The 21,708-nt window shown below is 43.1% G+C and overlaps 1 long non-coding RNA gene across 1 annotated transcript; it reads left to right on the forward strand.

Moving 5' to 3' along the window:
• Positions 1–428: 428 nt before the first annotated feature.
• On the forward strand, positions 429–19,916 carry LOC119086748. Its single transcript, XR_005090093.1, has 3 exons — positions 429–9,669; positions 19,296–19,414; positions 19,635–19,916. It is a non-coding gene; the product is annotated as an uncharacterized LOC119086748 (long non-coding RNA).
• The last annotated feature ends 1,792 nt before the right edge of the window (positions 19,917–21,708 follow it).

Consider the following 21,708-nt stretch of genomic DNA (forward strand, 5'->3'; position numbering starts at 1 on the left):
CCTGATAGGCCGCCTCGTCAGAAGTGGGTCCTTCAGAGATTTTTACATTTTGAATGCGCTGATAGAGACTAGGCAGAGGGGAATGAGGAAGGAAGAAGGGAGTGTGTGGTGGTGCTGGCCAACTTTGGGTGGAGGCAGAGCCCTGGCCTTTGTGGGGACTTCCCCTTCTAGGAATAAGTGGGCAATTCCCTGATGCATGGACAAAGCCTGGGTTTCTGGGCTGTGGGTCTGTAGGGTAGCTCAGACCCTTGTACCTACTGAAACCAAGCTATTGGTGTGCTTTTATATGCTTTCCCAAGTCAGCTTTCTAGAGCTCTCTGCCTTGTGCTTTTTCCTGGAAGGGGAGTTGTGTAGATGCATCCGCATGGTGGCTGAACGGTGGAGCTCCATGCCTTTTGTCAGGGGAGGTACTGACCAGATAGGAGGGCAGAAATGGAGTTTATTCTTCCTCTGATCTCTCATGGTCCTTTTCTACATCTACACAGAAGGCCCTGACTTTGAAACCTGGCTTTCATTCCTTGAGATATTTGCCAAGTGGACCCCTTCCAGCCTCTCTTTCTTTGTCTATAGTGTGATGAGGCAACATCACATCTTTCCATGTCTACCATAACTAGTTTTGGGGTTCTCAGGTTCAGGGCCCTGGCTTTCTGAAGGAAAAGACTTTATGAAAAAAAGCTCACTGCTGATCGGGTACCATCATGGACTCAGTCCACCACATGCTTTGGAAATGTGGTATCTATTGTAGGCACACACTTGGGGCTCTTCCCTTCCTGGTTTTTGGGAAGTCCTGTCCAGCTCTGCTCTCAAGTAATAATCTTGCTTCATCAAAAGGAAGGAGAAGTGGTTTTCTGTCTTCCGGGACCCCATCCCATCAGCAGTTCCTGCCTCTGCTTCTTTCCTGGTGGCCCCACATCTCTGTTTCCTACTGTCTTTTTTCTCTAACTTCCTTGGGTCTTATCTTGGGACATTGAGTTTTCTTTTCTTATTCGATTTTGACGTCTCCCACATCCTTTCCCAACGACCAAGTCCAGGTACTAAAAGACCAGGTCTGACCATGCTCCTCTTCAACTTAAATGTAGCCAGGAACAACTCCCTGTCAGCTTCAGGATTGTAACCACACCTCTTGATATACTGTTTATGGCTTCCATCAACATCATCCTATCCATGAATCCAACCTGATCACCTTTGACACCCCCACCACACCCCCAGTGTCAGGTGCTGGTCCTCAAAATCAGGTTTCATGTCTTGTGTTTTCAACTCCCAGTTTCTCTCTTTGACTTCTGTGGTTTGATCCTGTCATTTTGTGTTTATGCTGAAGAAGTCTGTGTGCTCTGGTCTGAGTTCAACCTCACCTCCATCCCACTCTGTGGCTGTCAACATACTTCTCCCCTCTCTGCCAGCTTTTGGTCAGTATTTGAACCAATTTTTAGCCTCTCTGTGCCTTAATGATAATCTTTTTTCCTCCTCCTTCTTCTATTAAAATTATTTTGTGTTTTTGAGATAGGGTCTCACTTTGAAGCCCAGGCTGGCTTCTTCCTCCATTTCAGGAATGCTTGAATTACAAATTTGAGCCTCCATATCAGATCAAAGTCGTCTTATGGATAGCATAATTGGATCTTGTTTTTAACCATTCAGCTAGTCTTTATTTGATTGGACAATTTAATCTATTTATATTTAATGTAATCACTGATCGGTCAGGACTTAATGTTGCAATTCTGTTGTTTTCCTAGCTGCTTTGTGGTTTCATTAATCCCTTCCTACAGTCTTCTTTGTGATTCTATGATATGTATTTATTTGTGTGCTTTGCTTTTCTCTCTCTCTCTCTAAGGATCTAACCACTGTGGAATTTTTCTTTGTATTTCCTGTGAAGTTTACACCAAGCATCTTATCATAAAGTCTGTTTTAAGTTGATGACAGCTTCAACTACATACAGAAAAGCCACACTTCTTTCCCACTACATGTTACGTTATTAGTGTTATGATTTCTACTATTGCATATCTACTAGCAAACAAATAATGCTATAGTTATGTTATATTTCAGTCTTGAAGACTGTGTCCTTGAATTGAAAGTAACTTACATACCACCATTGCAGTATTTTTCTGAACTTGACCATTTCCTTGCTTTTATTGTGAGTTCTGCATGCATGTGTCTTTGTGCTATTAGTGAGTGCCCCTTTATTTAAACTTGAAGGACTTCCTTTAATGCTTCTTTTAAGACAAGCCTTGTGCTGTACAGCCCCCTCATCTATTCTCTGTCTAGGAATGCTTTTCTGTGCCCTCCATCTCTGAAAGATAGCTTTCAGGTATTTGATTGACAGTTATTCTTTCAGTACTTTGAATATATCGTCCCACTCTCTTTTAATTTTCAGGATTTCTGCTGATAAATCTGCAGATGTTCTTATGACAGTTCACCTGTATATAACAAGTTAGCTTTCTCTTACTGCTGTCAGACTTCTATGTCTTTGGCTTCTGAGAATTTGATTATAATGTGTCTCAGTAGAGATGTCTTCACAATAACCAGATTGGGGTTCTCTGGGACTCAGCTTGATGTTTATTTCCTTTTCCAGCTATGAAATGTTTTCTATGAGTCTTTTTCTCTTTCAACAAGCTGTTATCAGCCCCTTCTATCTTTTACTTGATGGTGTACTAGAAGGTTTTTGTATTTTACTCTTTTATTGTTTTGTTCCCAGCTAATTTAAAATGACCCGTCTGAGCTTGCTGATTCCTTTTTTTAGTTAGTCAAGTCTGCTGTAGAAGCTACCTATGAAATTTTTAGTTTGGTCATTGTAAATTGGTGTCAAAATTTCTGTTTTGTTCTTTTTTTTTTAATGGTTTTTGTCTTTGTTTACTTTTGTTCATGTGCTATTTTCTGATATCATGCAGTAATATATCTATATTGTTTTATGCTTCACAGAACTTCTTCAAGACAGTTATTTTGGGTTCTTCAGGCAATTCATGAATATCCAATTCCTTGCGATTTGTTTCTTTAATGGTCTCTCTGACTGTTCATGATCCTGTGGTCTTATGTTGATATGAGTCCATTTGAAGAAGTAAGCACACTTACATTCTTCATAGATTAGCTATAGCAAAGCAAGTCATCCGCCGGTCAGCTCACCCACATCCAGAGTTTGGGTGGGCTGACTGATAAAGTCTCTGAGTAGGATTACTGCTGGAACCGTGAATATGATAGGATGCCCTGGTGCCTAGATCATTGGGTAGGTGGGCCTGTGTCTTGAGTTTGTAGGGGCCATGCTAGAGCCTGGAGTCATTTGGATAAGCCCAGAGCTTAGGTCTCTGTGCCTAAGCCCAATGTCTGGGGTCAGTGGGTGGAGTCTAAGACCTGGATCCATGAGTGTAAACTAAATTCTGAGTCTGTGAGGGTTTATTCTCTACTGAACTTCACCAGGGGTTTTTCATTGACTGTAACCTAAAGCCTAGATTTGTAGAACTTGGCCTGAGAGTGGAATTCATTAGGGTAGGCCTGAGGTTGGAGTCTGTGTCAAACACAATGTTCCTTACTCTCTTTCCTCCAAATGAAGGGCAACTCTTTCCAGAGTCATGAGGAGGAAGGCTGATGTGGGACAGTATAGAGCTATCTCTCATACCATTTAAAATATGTCTTCTTTTTTTTTTTTTTCCTGTTCCACCCAGATGCTGCAACCTTTCTCTTGGGTTCCTTAGCCTTTTTGGTTAAATGTTGTTCAAATTCATCTTCCTGTGATGAACAGACGCTGAAATTCCTATTCTTCATCTTGATGATGCCATTTTTGTCTTCACAGCATCATCTACAAGGATATAGTCATTTGCTTTTGTTTCATTCCTGTCTTCCTCCATTACATTTCAACTTTGGAAAGGATAAAGTCAATTTTGACTACTGCAGTCATAGCAACAAAACACAACACAACAGCACTGTTTCCATACTATGTTCTGGGCACTATTGTAAATTCTTTATTTTCACCGAAGTATTTTATCCTCATAAGACTGTTGAGTATTGTTACTATTGCCATATTTATTTTACAGATGAACAAACTTAGCAAGAGAGGTTAACTGCTGTATTCCATCTTCCAGTCTAGATGGGAAATGGTAAAAGTAAGCTTCAGATGCTCAAGATGACTCCAGGATGCTTACTCTTAAGCCCTCAACTATGTTTTTGTGACTTCTCAGCAGCAGCTACTTTGCAAGCAGCTAATACAGGAATCAAAGGGCCCTCTCTCTTTCAGTCTCCGCACTGGATGCAGAGTTGGAGCCTGGTAAAATATACGGAACCAGAGTTTGGGAATCCAGCCATCCTGGGTTCTTTAGCTGGTGACTGTAAGCAAACTAACTTCACCTAGCATTGGCCAACATGGCAACAAATGCTACTTATCCTGCACAGGATGTTTGTGAGCTGAATTGAAGGGTTACGGTATGTGAGCAAAGAATGCCAATTGCCCTTTTGGAGTTCTCATTTTTAAGTAAAATGATACCACATCCTTCACTGAATCAAAAGAAGACTACCTGGGGTAGGATGGCCTTCACTCAGATTGACAGGGAACAGGAATAAGGTCCAGTTGCTGTAGGACTCACAGGGGATTCCCTGCCCTCTGGTTCAGGCTTAGGACTTAAGTCACATTAACCACTGACTTTGTTTGTAGGACCAAGTATGTATAGACTTGGGGGATCCCTGACCCCACCCCCAGTATTTAAGGTCTCTGGGTAGTTTTGGTTCTGGGACTGTTCTCCAGACACTGGCTGCTTTCTCCTGTGGAGCCACTGCTGCCTCCTGCCCCTGGCTTTCCCGCCCTGTCAGCCTTCTATGGAGGCCCCAGATGTGTTTTTTGATCTCTTCCAGGAAATCCAACTAGGTGCTCTGAAATACTGTTTCTCAGTAATGCTTCTTTCTGAGGATTACTTCACTCTCGTCTTCATTTCTTTCTACATCTGCTCGCCAGTGCTCAGGGACAGCTCTGCTTCTCCCCATAACTCTCATTTTCTTCCTCAACTTTTCCTCACCGCCTTACCTCATTCTGGTCTCCGGCTGTCAAAGGAACAGACGTGCTGGCCTCTTATAAAGCAGCCTCCCTTAGCAGCAGATTCAGTCCCCGAAGATGGGGAAGAAGGACATTTGGCCTTGTGACAGCCATGGATAGCTGACTCAGCCTGGGTGCTGGACTTGCTGTACAATCATCCCTGGAAAGCCACAGAACCTTCTTGGCCCCAGGCCTGGAAGAGAGAATGTGGCCTCACTGAAAGCAACAGCTCAAGCTGGCTGCCTTTCCATTGGTTTGCTCTCTCTTGGAGTGTTGTTCCTTTGCTTCTGAGAATCTTTGCAGCCCAGAGCAATGCACCCTGCCCAGACACAATAACGTTTAGTGTCATACAGACTTAACTGTACTCACCAGCAGATGTAAGTTCTTAAACATCATTCTAAAGCTACCTACTTGCTTCTGTCTTAGTTTCTTCGTCTATTGCATTGATGAAAATGCTCGGGCACAACTCATTTACTAGACAGAGGGTTTATTTAAATCACAGTTCAGGGTCACAGTCCATGAAAGGATGGAATCCCAGCAATGAGAGCTTGAGGCATCAACTGACCATATGGCATCTACTGTCAAGAAATAGGGAGTGGTGAATGCTTCATGTAGCTTGCATTCTCTCCTATTCAGTCCTGGATTCTGACCCATAGTAACTGTGCCACCCACAATAGATGGATCACCACGCCACAATTAATCTAATCAAGTTAATTCACTACAGGTATGCCCGGAGCCTATTTTCTTGGTGATTCCAGGTCTTGTGAAGTTGACCATTAAGACTGACCATCGGAAGTTCCGGTCCTAGCTCCCTTGTGTACTAGTGGTATGATTTGGGGGAAATTCTGAGTGATTCTGTTCTGTTTTCCTCATCCGTAACAATAGGATGTTGATTGTCTTTGGTAGCTTGAACTACTTGTTACAATTCTGTAACCCTCCCTTAGAAAACTATGCATTCACCCCTTTGCCATGATCACATAGCACATTTGGATAGAACGGACTTTTATTCCTGGACTTTGGACTTGGCCATGTGACTTCTTGTGCTCTCTGGGAAGTTCTTGGTCTTATCACCCAAGTGGAGAATGGAATGTGTGGAAATTTGCTCTTGTAACTCTCATGATCCTGGTAACACTGTTCCTTTGGTGATGGGAGTGTGATATAGATGCAGAATCATGTTCCCACAAGCACTGCTTACATCAGCCAACACCTAGCTGACCAGCTGACAGGAGAGTGAAGAATAAGCTCTTGTTATCTATCATATGCCCTTGAATGTCTTGTTCCCCTCTTCCCACCTCCCTAGTGCTGGGATTACACATGTGTACCACTATGCTCAGTTATTTGGTTCTGGGGATTAAGCTCAGGGCTCTATGCATGATGCTCTACCAACTGATTCACCCTGCTCCCAGCACTTCACTCTTTCTTTTATTTGAAAGCCCTTCTGATGGTAACTTGGACCACCAAAATAATCTAGAATCATCTATTTATTTAAAATTAATCAGCAACTCCAATTCAATTTGCAGCCTCAATTCCCTTCTTGGGATTGAGGCTTGAGGGATTGGAGCATGGGCATTGTTACAGGCCATCAGTTTATCTACTACAGCCCACATTAGACACACACAGTACTATATTTCTATTGATCCATACTGGTATTATAAACCCTAGTATGTTATCTGTGACAGGAAAATGAGGTGGCCTGTCCTCTGACGTTGGCACCACCTCCTCTTTCAGAGGGGTTTGTTTTCTGAAAATGGTGCTGTCCCTTGCTGGTGGACTACCAGCAGTGGGTTTATGAGATAGAACAAAGTAGTGTAAGATTCTTAGATGCCTTAATACAGAGCTGAGACTCTTCTGATTGATGATAATTGTCCTGAGTAATAGTTGTGATGGGTGTCTTGCTGTTCCTATCTCCCTTGGTAGGTAAAACTGTACCAGTCTGCCTAACTCCCTTGGGAGGTAGACTGATTGAGCCAACTCAGAGGGGCCACAGGACAAGGCTAGGACAGCCCACTTCTATCTCCCCAAGCCAATCTGACTCTGTCCTTGCAGCCACAGGACCCTCAGATCTCCCCACACACAATGCATTACAGGGAAAAAGAAACTTCCTGGCCTGACTGATACCAATTTGAAGGAAATAGCTGGCTTTCATGGGGCAATGAAACAAAATCCAGCAAGAGTGATAACCTTTTGCTGGTCTGAGTTTTGCTGAGTAGCTAGCTGAAGCATGACTACAGAAGACATTGAGATTTGGGGCAAGGATGTGAATTCTGGGGTGCTGTGTTAGCCATTCACGAGTGAAGAAAGGGGGAGGAGAGCCAGGATCTAGGGATTCCTAGACTTGTGAGGTCCCATCACAGGCTTACTGCATTGCGACTAGAAAGTAGATCTGTACTTCTGGGTTCTGGTAGCTGCCTTACCTGTTTAGCTGGCCTTTGCCATTGACCAGTAAATGACCTTAAGCTAAGTTCTCATTTCTTCCATGCCTGGGGCTCCCTACCTGAGATATGGGGTTATGCTAGCATTAACTGAAAAAGATGTGAGTGTGTGTGTGTATTTGTGTGTGAGTGTGTGCACATGCACATGTGTGCAGATAGTCAGATACACATGTGTATCATATGTGTATATTTATTGTGTTTACTGTATAGTTCATAAGGTTATTTCTCTGTTTATGATATACTCACAGCCTGAAGAGAAGTCTCATTATGCCTTACTGTGGGCTCATCCCAGTGTTCTTTAAGAAAATTTTCTGATTGGGGATGTGCTCAGTAGAGTCTTGAATGGTGGTTTCCTGAGACTACCTACCACCCAGTAGCCACATAAGAGACTCCCAAGCCTGCCTTTGTGAAAGTGTCTGAAAAAGATCACAACCTATACCATACAAGTTCCTCCTGTGTCCAATCTAGGCCCTTAATAACTGAAATCAAATGTAGACTCTAATATTTCACAGTTCAGAGGGATTTTGGTGGGAATTCATTCCATGCCACTTCTCTCCTGGTGGCCTGAGATCCCTGCCCCTGCACCTATTCATTTTCCTCCACAGGAAAATCTGATATACTCTGTCCATGTGTAGACAGGAGCTCGCTGGGTACAGGATGCCGACATTTCTTGTTTGGTCAGTCTACCCTGCTTTCCTTCATCCTTGTAAGAGTCAAACATCCTCACCTTGCCCTTCCGGCTAAGGGTAGTGAGACCACCAAGGCCCCTCTGTTCAGAATGGGCCTCTTCCCCCATGGCACAGCTTCTCAATGTTTTGTAATTTCCCCATGGCATTCCCAGAAGAACAAGCTGGCCTTCCTCTGACTGTTTATTGAGCAGATTATCTACTGCTGTCCCTGCTGCTGTGGAGGGATGCTATTGATCCTGAAGCCAGGAACCAGCAAATAACTTTCAAAAGGGCACAGAGCTGGACTGACACTCTAGCCCGCCCCAACACCTTTCCTCTCTACTGCTCCAGGGGCTGGAACGATAAAGCCACAGAGGCCCTAAAGACTTCTCACTCATGTGTGTGAACAAAACGCTGCAGAGAAATTGTTTCCAATTTAAAATGTACAGTTCAGCCTTGGGGTTATAAACAAGAGCCAGAAAGTCATAAGCTGCCTTGGTGCAGTCAGCATCCAGAAGCACATGAAGTGGCCTGTGCTCTCCCTTCAAGGTGTGGGGACCTGAAAACCTGCTGCTCGGTATTTCTCTGTACCACACTCCATGTTGTAAACATGTTTTCTACCCTGCATTTTAGTATCCATCACAATTTAAATTCCTTCTTGGTAGCCTTTCAGAAAGGGGTTGGGATCTAGATACTAAATCCTCCTGTCTTGTGGATGGGGAAGGATACAGTTGGCAGGATGATTTTTGAACTCAAGTTTACTCTCACAGCTCCTGTAACAGGTTACCCCCTCCCACCTTCCAACTTGTGTTAAAGAAAATCTTCTGCCCAGCTGCAAATCAATTCCCTAGTCTCCTTAAGTATGATGGGAGTCCCCCTATTTAGTATGATGGGTAGACAAGGGTATGGAAACCTAATCCACACTCAAGTCATAGGGTAAGACCGCACAGCTCCTTGAGATCTGGTGGTCCCCTCTCCATGTGAGTACCTTATAAATGCAGCATCTGTACTCTTGGGTGGATGATGTTTTGCCTGATGAGCCTTTCTTCCAAATCAGGAATGTTTCTGTCCCATCTGCCAGGATTCTTCAGTGTGTAACCAGACTTGCAATGCATCCTTTAGAAAGATACATAGACAAGTAAATTAATACAGAACAATCCCCACTTACCAGTCAAACCACATGTACCTGTTACTTTATACTGTCTTGACACAACCTAGAGTCACCTTGGAAGAGGGAGCCAGATCAGATTAGTCTGTGACAATCTTAAGACAAGAGAAATTGTCTTGATCAATGACTGACATGGGAGGGCACATGGTCCCTGGGTAGGTGGCCTGGGTTGTATAGGAAAGCCAACTGAGCAGTATTCTTCTACAGTTTCTCCTTTAGATTCCTGCCTTGGCTTCCCTTGATGATGGACTGTAACCTATAAAATGAAATAAATCATTTCCTCCTAGAAGTTGCTTTGGGTCGTGTTTTATCACAGCAACAGATGACAAACAAGAGTACCACTTTAAGAGCACTGAATACCCGGAGAGCAGTTTGCCCTCTTTGGATGAAACAGTAAGTACCTCTCAGAAAAAGCTAAAACTCATCATGTTGAGGTAACTAATTCAATAACTGCATGGGTGTATGACTCTGTCTATCATCTATCTCATTTACATAATATGTTGGTAGTTTGCAAATAGGTCTTTTACTAAATGCATGATAAATACCTTAACCTTGCCATGTATGTTTCTGTTACATCATCACTGGTTCCCTGGCCCTCAGTTTTACCCATATTGAGCAACTAGTGGTAAAAACTCTTCAAATTTCTTCCAATGCCTGTGCAGTCCTTTAGGATGAGTGAAGCCTCAGTACCGTGATAAGCAGTGGTTACTCTCTTAGCTGCTACAGACAGGGTGAAGTTGAAGTGAGATATGGTACACAAAGGGCGTGTTATACAACTCAGCACACAGTAAGTACTCAGCAGTTAGAGGGAATGGCATTTACTGTGAGCCAGGTACTATAAGCTTCAATGAATTGCCAGTCACAAGCTAGACCCTGCTTGCCACCTGACTTGTACAACACATGAGTTAAGGAACTTTACTTATTTATCATCTACTTAATGTGTAGTCATTTATTTTTTTGAGACAAGGTTTTGTGCATCTCAAGCTGTCCTCACATTCCCTGTGTAGCGAAGGGTGGCCTTGATGTTCTGTTCTTCCTGAGCGCTAGGACTGCAGGTGTGTGCCACCTCACAAGGCTTACATATGTGAAAATTACATGAAATGGAAATGGAAAGTTCAATGTCTATAAATAATGAGCTATTGAAATGCAATGTGGCCTTTTTAAAGTCTGTTGGCTTCTTTATGGCACAAATGACAGAATAGCTACCCCAAATACTCTTAGCTCTCTTTATAATAAATCTGCCCACATAAACTTACCCACTCCCATATCATGTGGGTGCTAACATATTCTCTGGCACACAGATCAGTGAGGCTTAGACAGGACAGGACATTAACTAAAATCATACAGCATGGAAGTGATAGCGTTGGGTATGTTCCCAGGGCTGGGCTTTAGGTGATTGGACTAGAGGTCAGGACATTGTTCTTTTGAGGTAAGGCAGAATGAGATGAAGTACCGGATTAGTAATGAGGGATTCTGACCTCTTCCCCTCTGGGGCCTACAGATATAGCACTGAAGACCTGGGTTTGAACCCCAGTACCAAATAAACCAGACATAAACCCAAAAGTCCCAGCATTTAGAAGGTGGATGTAGGAGGACCAGAAGTTCAAGGTTGTCCTCTGCTACATAAGGAGTTTAAGGCCATCTAGAGCTAGATGAGAACATATCTCAAAGCAGAACAAAATAACATTACCAACACAAAACTGTCTGTACCACAGATTTCTTGACCTTCCTCTCTGATGGGCTCTTCCCACCTCCACATGCTACTAGTATATTCTGCTAAACACAATGCCACACCCAAGGAGGCCATCACCTTGTCCTTGCAAAAGAAACTAATTGAGAGCAGGGGACACTGGGACAGAACTAGTTGAGTCCTGGGATTTAGACTCTGGAGAGAGGGAAGGGCCCCTGGGAAAGGCAACAAATCCCAGAGCCTTCTCATGGGAAAGAGACCTTACTGGAGCCAGCTCTGTTCCCTGGGGACATGGAGTTCATTCTTAGGCCACAATACCAAGCAATTGTCCCATTAAATCTCCTCTTCAGGGATGCTGCTGTGGTTTTCTACCTATGACTGCTGTCTGCACATGGGTAGATTCTCAACATGTTCTCTTAGAACAGCTTTATTTAGACACAAGTCACATACCGTGGAATTTACTAATCCTAAAACATATTCATTTCCTCAAAAAGAAAGTCTGGGCCCTTTAGCTACCAAGTTCCTGTACCTCTGTCTATCCCAGTCATCAGACCTCATCAGGGTGCTTCCTGTCACTGTGGATGGGTCCACTGGAGTCATTTTCTGTAAAGGGAATCCTACCCTTTTAGGGCTGGGCCCTTCCACTTAGCATAGTTTTTCAAGGCTTATTCATGTTGTACAAGTACCTTGACTTCATTCTTTCTATAGACTGGAAGAAGAATCCATTTTGTGACTATATGTTGTTTTATTTTCCCATGAGTTGACCAACTTTGGGCTATTTCCTTTTTTTCTAAAATAGGCTACTCTGGAGGTTCATATCCAAGTTTTCTCATGGTCTTACATTTATCACAGTATATACAGACCTGGGAGTACAATTGCCACAGGGTATGTCTCTGCACGACCTTTTGAGGCTCTGTCATAATTTTGCAGAATACCTTTGATATTTTACAATCCCTCTCAAACTCCTTACTCTCATTCCTGATTTCTGCTCATCTTGAACATAAAACATGCTTCTATTTTGTATGATGTTTAAACTCATGCCAAATTAATAAATGGAAGTAGAAATAAGTGTATTATTGCTTCTGATTGGGTGGGGGTGGGGCAAGATCAACTAGAAGAAAAACCAACACCCTTCTGGGTAGGGAATGTTCTGTCTTGTGGTTTGATGCATTTGGATGAATACGTGTCAAATTCAATTTTGTATTTCGTTGAACATAAATTTTATATAAACTTAAAATGATAGAGATGAAAAAAAGTTATAGGGGGTGGGGGACACATGCATTTAATCATCTTGAGACACAACTGGCTGCTTATCTACCTACTTTCTCATAGACACAGAGCCTGTGCCTGGCAGTGAAGGCCAAGTGTAAACCAGCTCCTAATTGGCATGATTAACTATGTCTCAATAGGAACCTTAATAATACCAGTGGGGAGCAAAGGAGGCTATTTTCCACTCTCTGAACAAGGGGCTGCTCCTTGCAGTGGGGGAGGAGCCTTCTTGAAGTCCAGCTTCACTTCCTTTGGAACAAAGTTTAAAAATATTTTTCATTATTTTCTATTATTGGGTATAAATCCCATTCTTTATTTTCACCCAGGAGGACAAGAAAGCCAACTCCATTTTGCCTGTGCGTTTTTCTAAGGCCAAACTGTGTGCTGAAGAGAGAGCTGCCACAGAGCACAATAACTCTAAATGTATTCAGAGAAATAGAAAGAAACAAATGGAAGTGGGAGATCTCATAGAATATGCAAAAATACATGAATTGACATAAATTCCCAGATTAGGACTGAGCAAGCACTACTCATTATCCTCATTTTAAAATCAGTATTATGCAATTTTTGATATAATTGCATTAATTGTGTCATTTTATTTATAGGCTAAAAAAAAAAAAAACGTGTTTGACAGGAAGAAAGTATCAGTGCATTAAATACCATACTAGGCTGAAAGGAAGTACTGCACCTTTTTTGTACCTTTATTCTTCATCTGTAGTTGATTTCTTTTTCCCTGGAGATCACTTCCATACTGCTTTGAATTTGGTTATTAAGAAATTATTTGGGTTGTTCTCTCTCACTGAGGGTTCAGTTTCATTGACCCCCCCTCTCTTTAGAGTAGACTTATATTCACCTCCCTATTCTCTGTACTCAAAGCTGGTATACTTCAGGATCCCTTCCACATGTAGCGTTGAATGTGAGGAGGTCAGTCTTGGGGTTTCATTTCCTAGGATCTGAGCAAGTGGTAGATCTTCTGTTTTGGTTTCCTCATTGGAGGAATTGGACAGAAAACACCTTCCCCAGTGGGCTTACCTTTGAAACATATGTGGGAACACTCCTGGTATCACCCTAGACTCATCTGTCAGTTCTTCTCTAACTAACCTTGAGTCTACTGCCTGCCTGCTTGGAAAACAGCAAGTAGGACAGGCTGTATGATTCTGGTCATTGGCATGTCTAACCTCTACAGAGACTTAAAAGCATATGCTCATGACGACAGTGTGTGTGTGTGTGTGTGTGTGTGTGTGTGTGTGTGTGTGTGTGTGAATGCTGCATGTGTAAATGTCTATTTGTATCTTGAACCAGGAAGACAAAGCACATATTTTTACTCACATATTTAATAGGAAGGAATTGGCTCACAGAAGTAGAAAATAGGCTAGTGTTTTCCAGAGGTGGGCTGGTTGGAAGAGAGAGAGCTGTGAGGTATTGACAAAAAAAGATAACATTTCAGCACACTAGGAGGAATAAGTTCAGGAGACTTATGGTATAGGGTGGCTATAATTCTTAGTGTCTTGCAGTCTTGAAAAATGCTTAGAAAACTGTAGCAGGAATCTTAAAAGTTCTTATTAATAAAATCAAACCCGAGCCGAGTTATTGGGGTGAACACTGGAAGATCAGAGAGACAGAACAAGCCACAGCTATCTCACCTCGCCGGATCCTCAGCTGGTCTTGTCTCCTCAGACTGGAGGCCTCTGAGTCCTCATCCGGAATGGGTCTCAGCTGAATTACTGCTCAAAAGCCTGAATGCTTAACCAGCCAAAATCTTCTAGTTTCTGGTCCTCACGCCTTATATATCTTTCTGCTTTCTACCACCACTCCCTGGGATTAAAGGCTGGCTTTCTGGGATTAAAGGCGTGTGTCACCATCCTTGGCTATTTCCAATGTGGCCTTGAACTCACAGAGATCCAGGGGGATTTCTATCTCTGGAATGCTAGGATTAAAGGTGTGAGTGCTACCATTTTCTAGCCTTTGTATCTAGTGGCTGTCTGTTCTCTGACCCCAGATAAATTTATTAGAGTACACAATATTTTGGGGAACACAATACCACCACAGAAAACGGATATTATATTCTTTCCACAAACATGAGAGGTATATGAGATAATAGGCACTGCATAAAACCAAGCACGGTGGCACCTGCCTGTAACTACTGCACTTGAGAAGTAGAGGCAGGGGTATCATAGTCCTTGGTCTACATGGCAAGCTCAAGACCAGCTACAGGTCCATGAGACCCAGTCTCAAACAAAACCAGCTGATAGAGCTAGTGAGTGTCACAAGCCGGTCAAAGCTAAGGCTAGTTAAGTAGCGAACATCTAGGCGGTATCAGCTTGTTATTTCCTCCCTCACTGCAGGTTCCTGGCAGTGGGGCTCAGTCTTTAAGGATTGCCCAGTGCTGGGCTGGAAACGTTTCCTGCCAATCAGGATCTTGAACTCCACCTCAGGTGGAAGTGAACATTGTTTTCTGAGGATGGAGGAGGGGCTCAGCAGAGCATGAGTCATGGTTTTGCAACAATGTTTACCCTTTCAGAATATGAGCCCAGTCATACTTATACAGAAGCTACCCACAGCTAGTTTTCAGCCTCCAATTTATTGAACACCTCTATACTGTATTATTCTCCTAAACTGCCTCCCTTGGTCCCTTTGGTCCTTTTGATGACAGTAGGTTTCAGCCTTCAATTTGCCAATGATAATTTTGAAAGCTTGATGGCATGCAGATACCTGAGCCTACACCAGACTTGCCAACTCCATGCAGTTGATGAATGACAGTCAGCACATTTTCCAAAGTTTCGGTAGATCCATTTCACCATTTAAGTGCGTTAAACAGCCTGAGACTGATCTATATGTGAGGCCTCACATACAAGTTTGAAAACTAGCAGGTGAAAGTATTAGCTCTAATATAAAAAGCAAAGTGAAAAATGGTGATAGTTGCATATATTTATAGACCTTTAGATCGATTTGTCCAGTGAAGCTAGATAGGTTGAAATTCGGAGCTACATCTTACTTGTCAGGAGACATAGCTCTCCTGACAAATGCAGCCGCAAGGCAAGGTTGGAGTTGTCGCCCTGGCCGAAGGATGGAGTCTGCCTAGATCTGAGAGGGAAAGACATCTGAGATCCCATCTGGGCTCTGCGTTATGGTTTAGTGATGACCGCAGTGCCCACAGGTGACACCTGGCTTTTCTGCTCCTTATGACTCCTTCCCTGCTTAAGCTTTTTGAAAAAACGTTCCTTAAGTCATGGTGGGGGTTGGGCCTTGGGGGTTCCTGGATCTCTGCTAAGGGGGTTTTTTGGCTCTCAGCCGCACAGCTTTATGCAATGTTCACATCTCTGTCTCCCAAGTCAGAATCCTCTGCCTGGCTTTCAGAGTCTTTATCATCCAGACCCCCCACCCCTTCTCCCAGAGCTCCATTATTTTCTTTCTGTTACAGCAGCAAGAAGATGCTCACTCTGGTCACGTAGAATCAAACCTCTCTCCACTTCAGGCATTCAGCACTCATGGCTTCTGCCTCTCACTTTCCAATCTATGGCTAACCTTGAAATGTGGCTTTCAGAAGATTCTCCCACAGAGCCCCCTGTGATCCTGGCCTCCTCTGTTCAGCCCCTCCAGGGCCCACACTAAGCTCAACTTTGCAGTCTTACTTTGTTGTGTTATACTTTATTCTTCCACGGTTACCTAACTTTCCTCCTGTTGAAGCCTTGACCGCCTACCTAGATTATACACTCCAGGAATGGACTCCAGTTTGCAATCTCTTACTATGCTATCTTAGCATTGGCAGACACTTGAGAAACGGAGTGGGTTCACTTGGTGGTGTGTTGATTGGGGAGCAGAAAGGGAAACCAGAAGCAGTCATCTAAAGGTCACACGTCCATCTCTTCTATTGTCCCGCCCACTCTGCCTTCCACCTTCCAGGCCACCAGCTCTCTTTACTCCATGGCTGGCCCAGCTCAAATGTGATTTGGTACATACATATAATATATAATGATTAAATCAAGGCAATTGGCCTTTCCAACCAAGCATCACTTGAGGAAAATAATTTATAAGTCATTGTGGGCCACAGAGAATTACTGCACTGTTTCCTCATTATCAAGTTGACTGGATTTAGAATCACCCATGAGATACAACTCTGGGTGTATCTTTTAAACGAATTTGGTTCTTGTTGTTAATTAAGTGTGTCGTCTGACAATTAGATCCAGGAGTATAATGTATTCTCATTACCCTTGCCTCCATCTTCTCTTATCTTCCACCCACCCCTGTGAACTCTCCTCCTCCCTCCTGATAGGTTCTTTTCCCATGTTCCTGCTTTTGTTGTTGTTGTCCTCATTGATTCCTCTTATGGCACCCCGAGTTTCATCTAGGACATCTGAGTGACCACAGGTATGGAACTACACAGTGCGCCTGCTACCTTACCAATAGGTACTCATTTGAAGACAATAATTCCCTCTCTCTGAGAATCCACCAGTAGCCAGTAGTTCAGCAGGGAGGGGTGGACCTCATAAGACCTTCTCCCAACCATCAGTAGCTGTTGACAGATTCAGTCTTGAGCAGGCTCAGAGCAGGCAACCTCAGCTGCTATGAGATCATGATTATAATGACTGGGCCATAGCCAGAAAATGATATTTCGTGGTCCTTTCCCCACCTCTTAATGTTCTCACTACCTTTCATCCCTACCATATGGGGGACCAAGCTTATAACCAATGAACCATTTCAATCCATAGTAATCCAGTTTGTGTGCTCTGGGTACCCTTGTTTCAGATGAGAGTCCTACGTTTACCTGCCATTGACCCTGGCTTGCATTTTTCTCCTATCCTCCTCTATTTCCTATTGGTAGATGCTAGGTGACCAAGTCTAGGTTTCTGATGAACACCCTACACCCGTACTGGGAACTATGGGAGAGTCCCTGGTGTGAACCCTGCAATGATGTGAATGAGTCATAACTCACAGGCACATTTAGTTTCATGAGTGTTGTCATATTGTTTTCCAGAATGACTGTACTGACTTACACTTCCATCAACCATGCTCGATGGTTTCTGTTTCCCTGTGGCCTCACCAGCACCTGGTGTATGATAAGATGTGTGTATTTACCACAATGACCATGGCCAGGCACTTGTGCTAGACACTTTACTTGCCATAGAAAAATCTCTAGTAAAAAGAATTATCAGGCAGGCAGACTATCTTCTATTAGAGAAGATAAATCTTTCCAGAAATTTCTTATAGACTCCCACTAAGTCTTTGTTATTGTGTAGCTTGGGGCAGGTGTCCTTCTAGCCAGTCCCCATCAGAGATGACAGGATTCCTGTGGCTGCTAAATACTTCTTTTGAGCACATCCCCATCTTTCTCCCCGCCCCCCACCTCCCACCCAACAGGGTTTCTCCATGTAACAATCCGGGTTGTCCCAAAACTCACTTTTGTAGACCAGGCTGGCCTCAAACTCATAGAGATCCAACTACCTCTGCCTCCCAAGTGCTGAGATTAAAAGCATGCACCACCACTGCCCAGCCATCCCTGTCTGTCTTAAACCTGTATAGAACTGGGACTATTTTAATAAACAAGAGAGCAGAGACAGACTGGCTACCCAGCAACCAACAATCTACATCAGGTTTTCACTTTGACCAATTTCTGAAGTGCACACTGCCTGATCTGTGCAAGCTATCTTCCCTGGATCTGTATGATTAACCATTTTCAGAGTTCAGAAGTGATGTGTTAACTACCACATGCCATTTCCCTGGGAAATAGATCTGTCCAGTTCATTTTAGAAACCTAATGTTCTCTAGAAAATTTTCATGCCAGGCAGACATCAGACCTGTTCCCACTCCAGCTGTTTAAGCTGGGGTTTCTGCATGCTCCCAATGAAAGGCGGCGACAGAAAGTTTCAGGGGCAGAGCATCACAACTCTGGCCCTATGCCATGACAGGTGGGAAGGAACACCTGTCAGGGGCTACTATCTCTATAGGTAGCTGCTACCTCTTCTCACCCACCACATGGATGCTTTAGTCATCCTTGCATTTTCCCTCTGACCAAAGGCGGAAAACACTAATCTTTAAGTGATACCCAGTTGTTAAAAATTTGTTGACTACTTGTTCTCCGCTAGGTGGCTTGGAGAGTGTTTCATTCCTATGGTCACATAGAAGTCTCCAGACAATTCTCCAAGAGGCTGCCCATGTCATGGCCATCACATGGATACCAGTAAGAAACCCACTTCCAAGCTGGGGATCTGGTTCCATGGTAGAATGCTTGCACAAGGCCCTGGGTTCAAAGCCCAGTGCCCAGGTTAAAAAAAAAAAGAATTTTATTCCTGGCACTTATTAGCAGGATAGTGTAAAGCAAGTAACATCACTAATATATCCCTTGGCATTATTTGCGCAGCCACAGACAATAGTGGTGTGTTTCAAATACTCAGTGGTTTGATAATATAAAGAACTTAGAATACACTAAAATATTAAACACTTTTTATAATCTTAATTTTAAAAATGGAGAAACTAGGAGGTTCAGAGGCATCAACTTACTAAACTTATCAGTAGCTCTGATTAACAGGGCCACAGTTAAAGCCCAGAGTGTCTGATTCCAGAGCTGAGCTTTTAAGCATCCTACTGACTCTGGGCATCAGGGGTTAGAGTGTTCCGGGGAACAGTATTCTGACTTCTTCTGCAGGAAAATACATTCCTACTTAGCCATGCTTTTTACATAGAAAATCTTTTGCAACTGACCACAAAAACAGTGCAATGCTTCTAAGACCTGGTCAACTTCCAGTGATCACCTGATACAGAGCCACACACCTAGGAGACATGAGCATTATGCCAGACACAGGAGCACCTATTAACCATCTCCTGTGCCAAGCTGAATTCTGTGAATAAAAGGCTACAAGGCCCCAAGGATGCTTCTGGATCACAGACCCATTCTGAGTGTCAGGGAAGGCCCTGGTCCCTGTGACCAGCCCTCCTCACACAGTTCATAGTGCCCGACACTGTCCAGAGCACCACATGACTATGCACAGTTCAGCTTCCTCAGTCTTCTGGGATATGTGATGATAACAATAATCCTGTCTTATTTTTTTTTTCATATGAGAAGCATCTACTTAGAGATGCCAAGTAACTCAACAGAAGTCACACAGCTGCTAAATAGCAAAGACGGAAGTCTTCAGGCTGGAGGCAATTCTATAAGACAGTTGAGCCCTCCAGAGCTAGTGGGTAAGTGCACACTTCCCAGAATGTGATGTTCCCAGAGCTGGTAATGAGGTGTGAGGTATTGGTCTGCCAGTGTCTTTTCTTGGAACTCTCTTTGTAGACCAGAGTGGCCTTGAACTCACAGAGATCCACCTGCCTCTGCCTTCCAAGTGCTGGATTAAAGGCGTGCGCCACCACACCAGACTCCTGGATTCCTTTTTAAAATTTGTTTTGTTTTTTGTAGGAGACTGATGGACTTACACAGGAGATAGATCCAGCCATGATATTGTCTTGAAGAGAATGATACATTCTTTCCAGAAGACATAGAAGATTCCTGAAACTGGGAAATGTGCCTGGAAATGTGGAGAAGAGAGAAGAGAGCACCCCCCCTCCCCTGCCTGGGCATCTCCTACTATACTCAATACTTTCAACCGGGGTCACGGCTGAGCTCTCCTCTTTCAATCTGGGTTTGATGGAATATTAGTCTGGAAACGTTACTTTCAATTAAACTCACTTGTTGAACCGCCTCTATCTTCAAAGGATTCCATTAGGACGGTTAATTATAGCTATTGCTACAAAGCATTATTTGCACTCAATTTCAGCTTTTAGGCAATTCAGTTCAAATGTTTTATATTTTACTCTTTGGAAGCATATGCAACCATCATCCTCTTGCACTACAGGCTTCCCATGAGATATTTTTAGAAATCCAAATCAAAACAGCAATTTTGGTGGTGACCATATCTGGTCTAACCTTAAGTGCTGATGAAAACAGCCAAAGACACAATGCTCTATAGAGCAAGAAAGACACCCCCTTGTTTTGGGGGGTCAAGTGTTTGGAAACTTCAAGCTGTCCTTTATATTACAGTATTTCTTTGCAAACTAGTTAAAACCAATGACAATGGGAATTCTTCCCAATTTCCAGAGATTTGTCCTTCTACTAACTGTTGGCCATAATTACTGTGCTTAAGATGGCAGCCATGCAAGAGTTTCGTGGGGACCCTGTTTTGATATCTGCTTTTCCCATGAAACGGAAATTATGTTTTATTTATTATTTGCATATATGTAAGTGTGTGTACTGCATATATGTGATTATAAGTACTTGGATGTTATAGCACAGATGAGGTCAAAAGCCAGCTTTCTGGAGTTGTTCATTCCTTCCACAGTGAGTTCTGGAAGACAGCTCAGGTCATTAGGTGTTCATGTTAAGCCTTTTTACCCTCTAAGCCATCTTTGGGCCAAAAGCACTTTCTCTGTATTCATAACTCTGCCCTCTTTTCTTCTTGTGCCAGCAGACATGTAGCCTAACTCATGCTTGCTCACCTGCTCTCTCTCCCCAAAAGTTAAGTTCTCAACTTGTGGATCAGGACTCTACTCTCTCCCATCACATGCCTACCTCATAGGTGCTTGCATGGTGAATTGACCGATGGGTGCATGAATCCTCAAAGTTCAACTTTTATTTTCTCTTTCTGAAAAAGCCAATGTTTTATTACATAATCATTGAATGATTGCATTCATCTTTAAAAATAAACAGCCAACAAAAAGCAAACCCCTAGAACTTGCCCAAGAAGGCTGAGATACTTCTAATGTGTCAGTTGAACTTAACCTCATCCTTATCTTTGCATAGGGAATTATTTGTCATCATTTTGGAGCACATTTTTTTATAAAGTATTATCCTGCTAAGTGGATGTGTCACCCTTTGATTTGAACCAAATGAATTTGTGTGTTATGATGTATGCATGCACATGCTTGCAGTACATGGAGAGACCAGATGCCAATCATGGATGCTGTTTCTCAAGCACTGCCTATCTTGTTTTTTGTTTGTTTGGTTGGTTGTGTGTGTGTGTGTGTGTGTGTGTGAGAGAGAGAGAGAGAGAGAGAGAGAGAGAGAGAGAGAGAGACAGAGACAGAGAGAGACAGAGAGAGACAGAGAGAGAGACAGAGGTCTCCAATTGGCTTGGCACTTGTCAATTAGGCTGTGCCAGCTGGCCAGGCAAGCTGCAGAGATCTCCTGACTTGGCCTCTTGACACTGGGATTATAAGCATGTACCTCACTCAGATTTTTTTTTACAGGGGTCTGATGATCAAACTTAGGTTGTTACATTTGTAAGGCAAGTACTTTACCAACTGAGCTGTCTCCTCAGTCCCTCAAATAATTTTTTTTTCTGTAGTTTTAGTCACTATATTTCCAGATGCTTTTTTTTTTTTTTTTTTGGAACTTGACCAGCTAGCCACAGAATTTTTTAGTAGCCATACCACATTTCATCAAAATCAGCCAGCCACTTGGGAATTATGCCAAAGAAGCAAACAGAATTATGCAA

This window comes from Peromyscus leucopus, chromosome 16_21 (assembly GCF_004664715.2).
Source record: "Peromyscus leucopus breed LL Stock chromosome 16_21, UCI_PerLeu_2.1, whole genome shotgun sequence".
Classification (NCBI taxonomy): Eukaryota; Metazoa; Chordata; class Mammalia; order Rodentia; family Cricetidae; genus Peromyscus; species Peromyscus leucopus.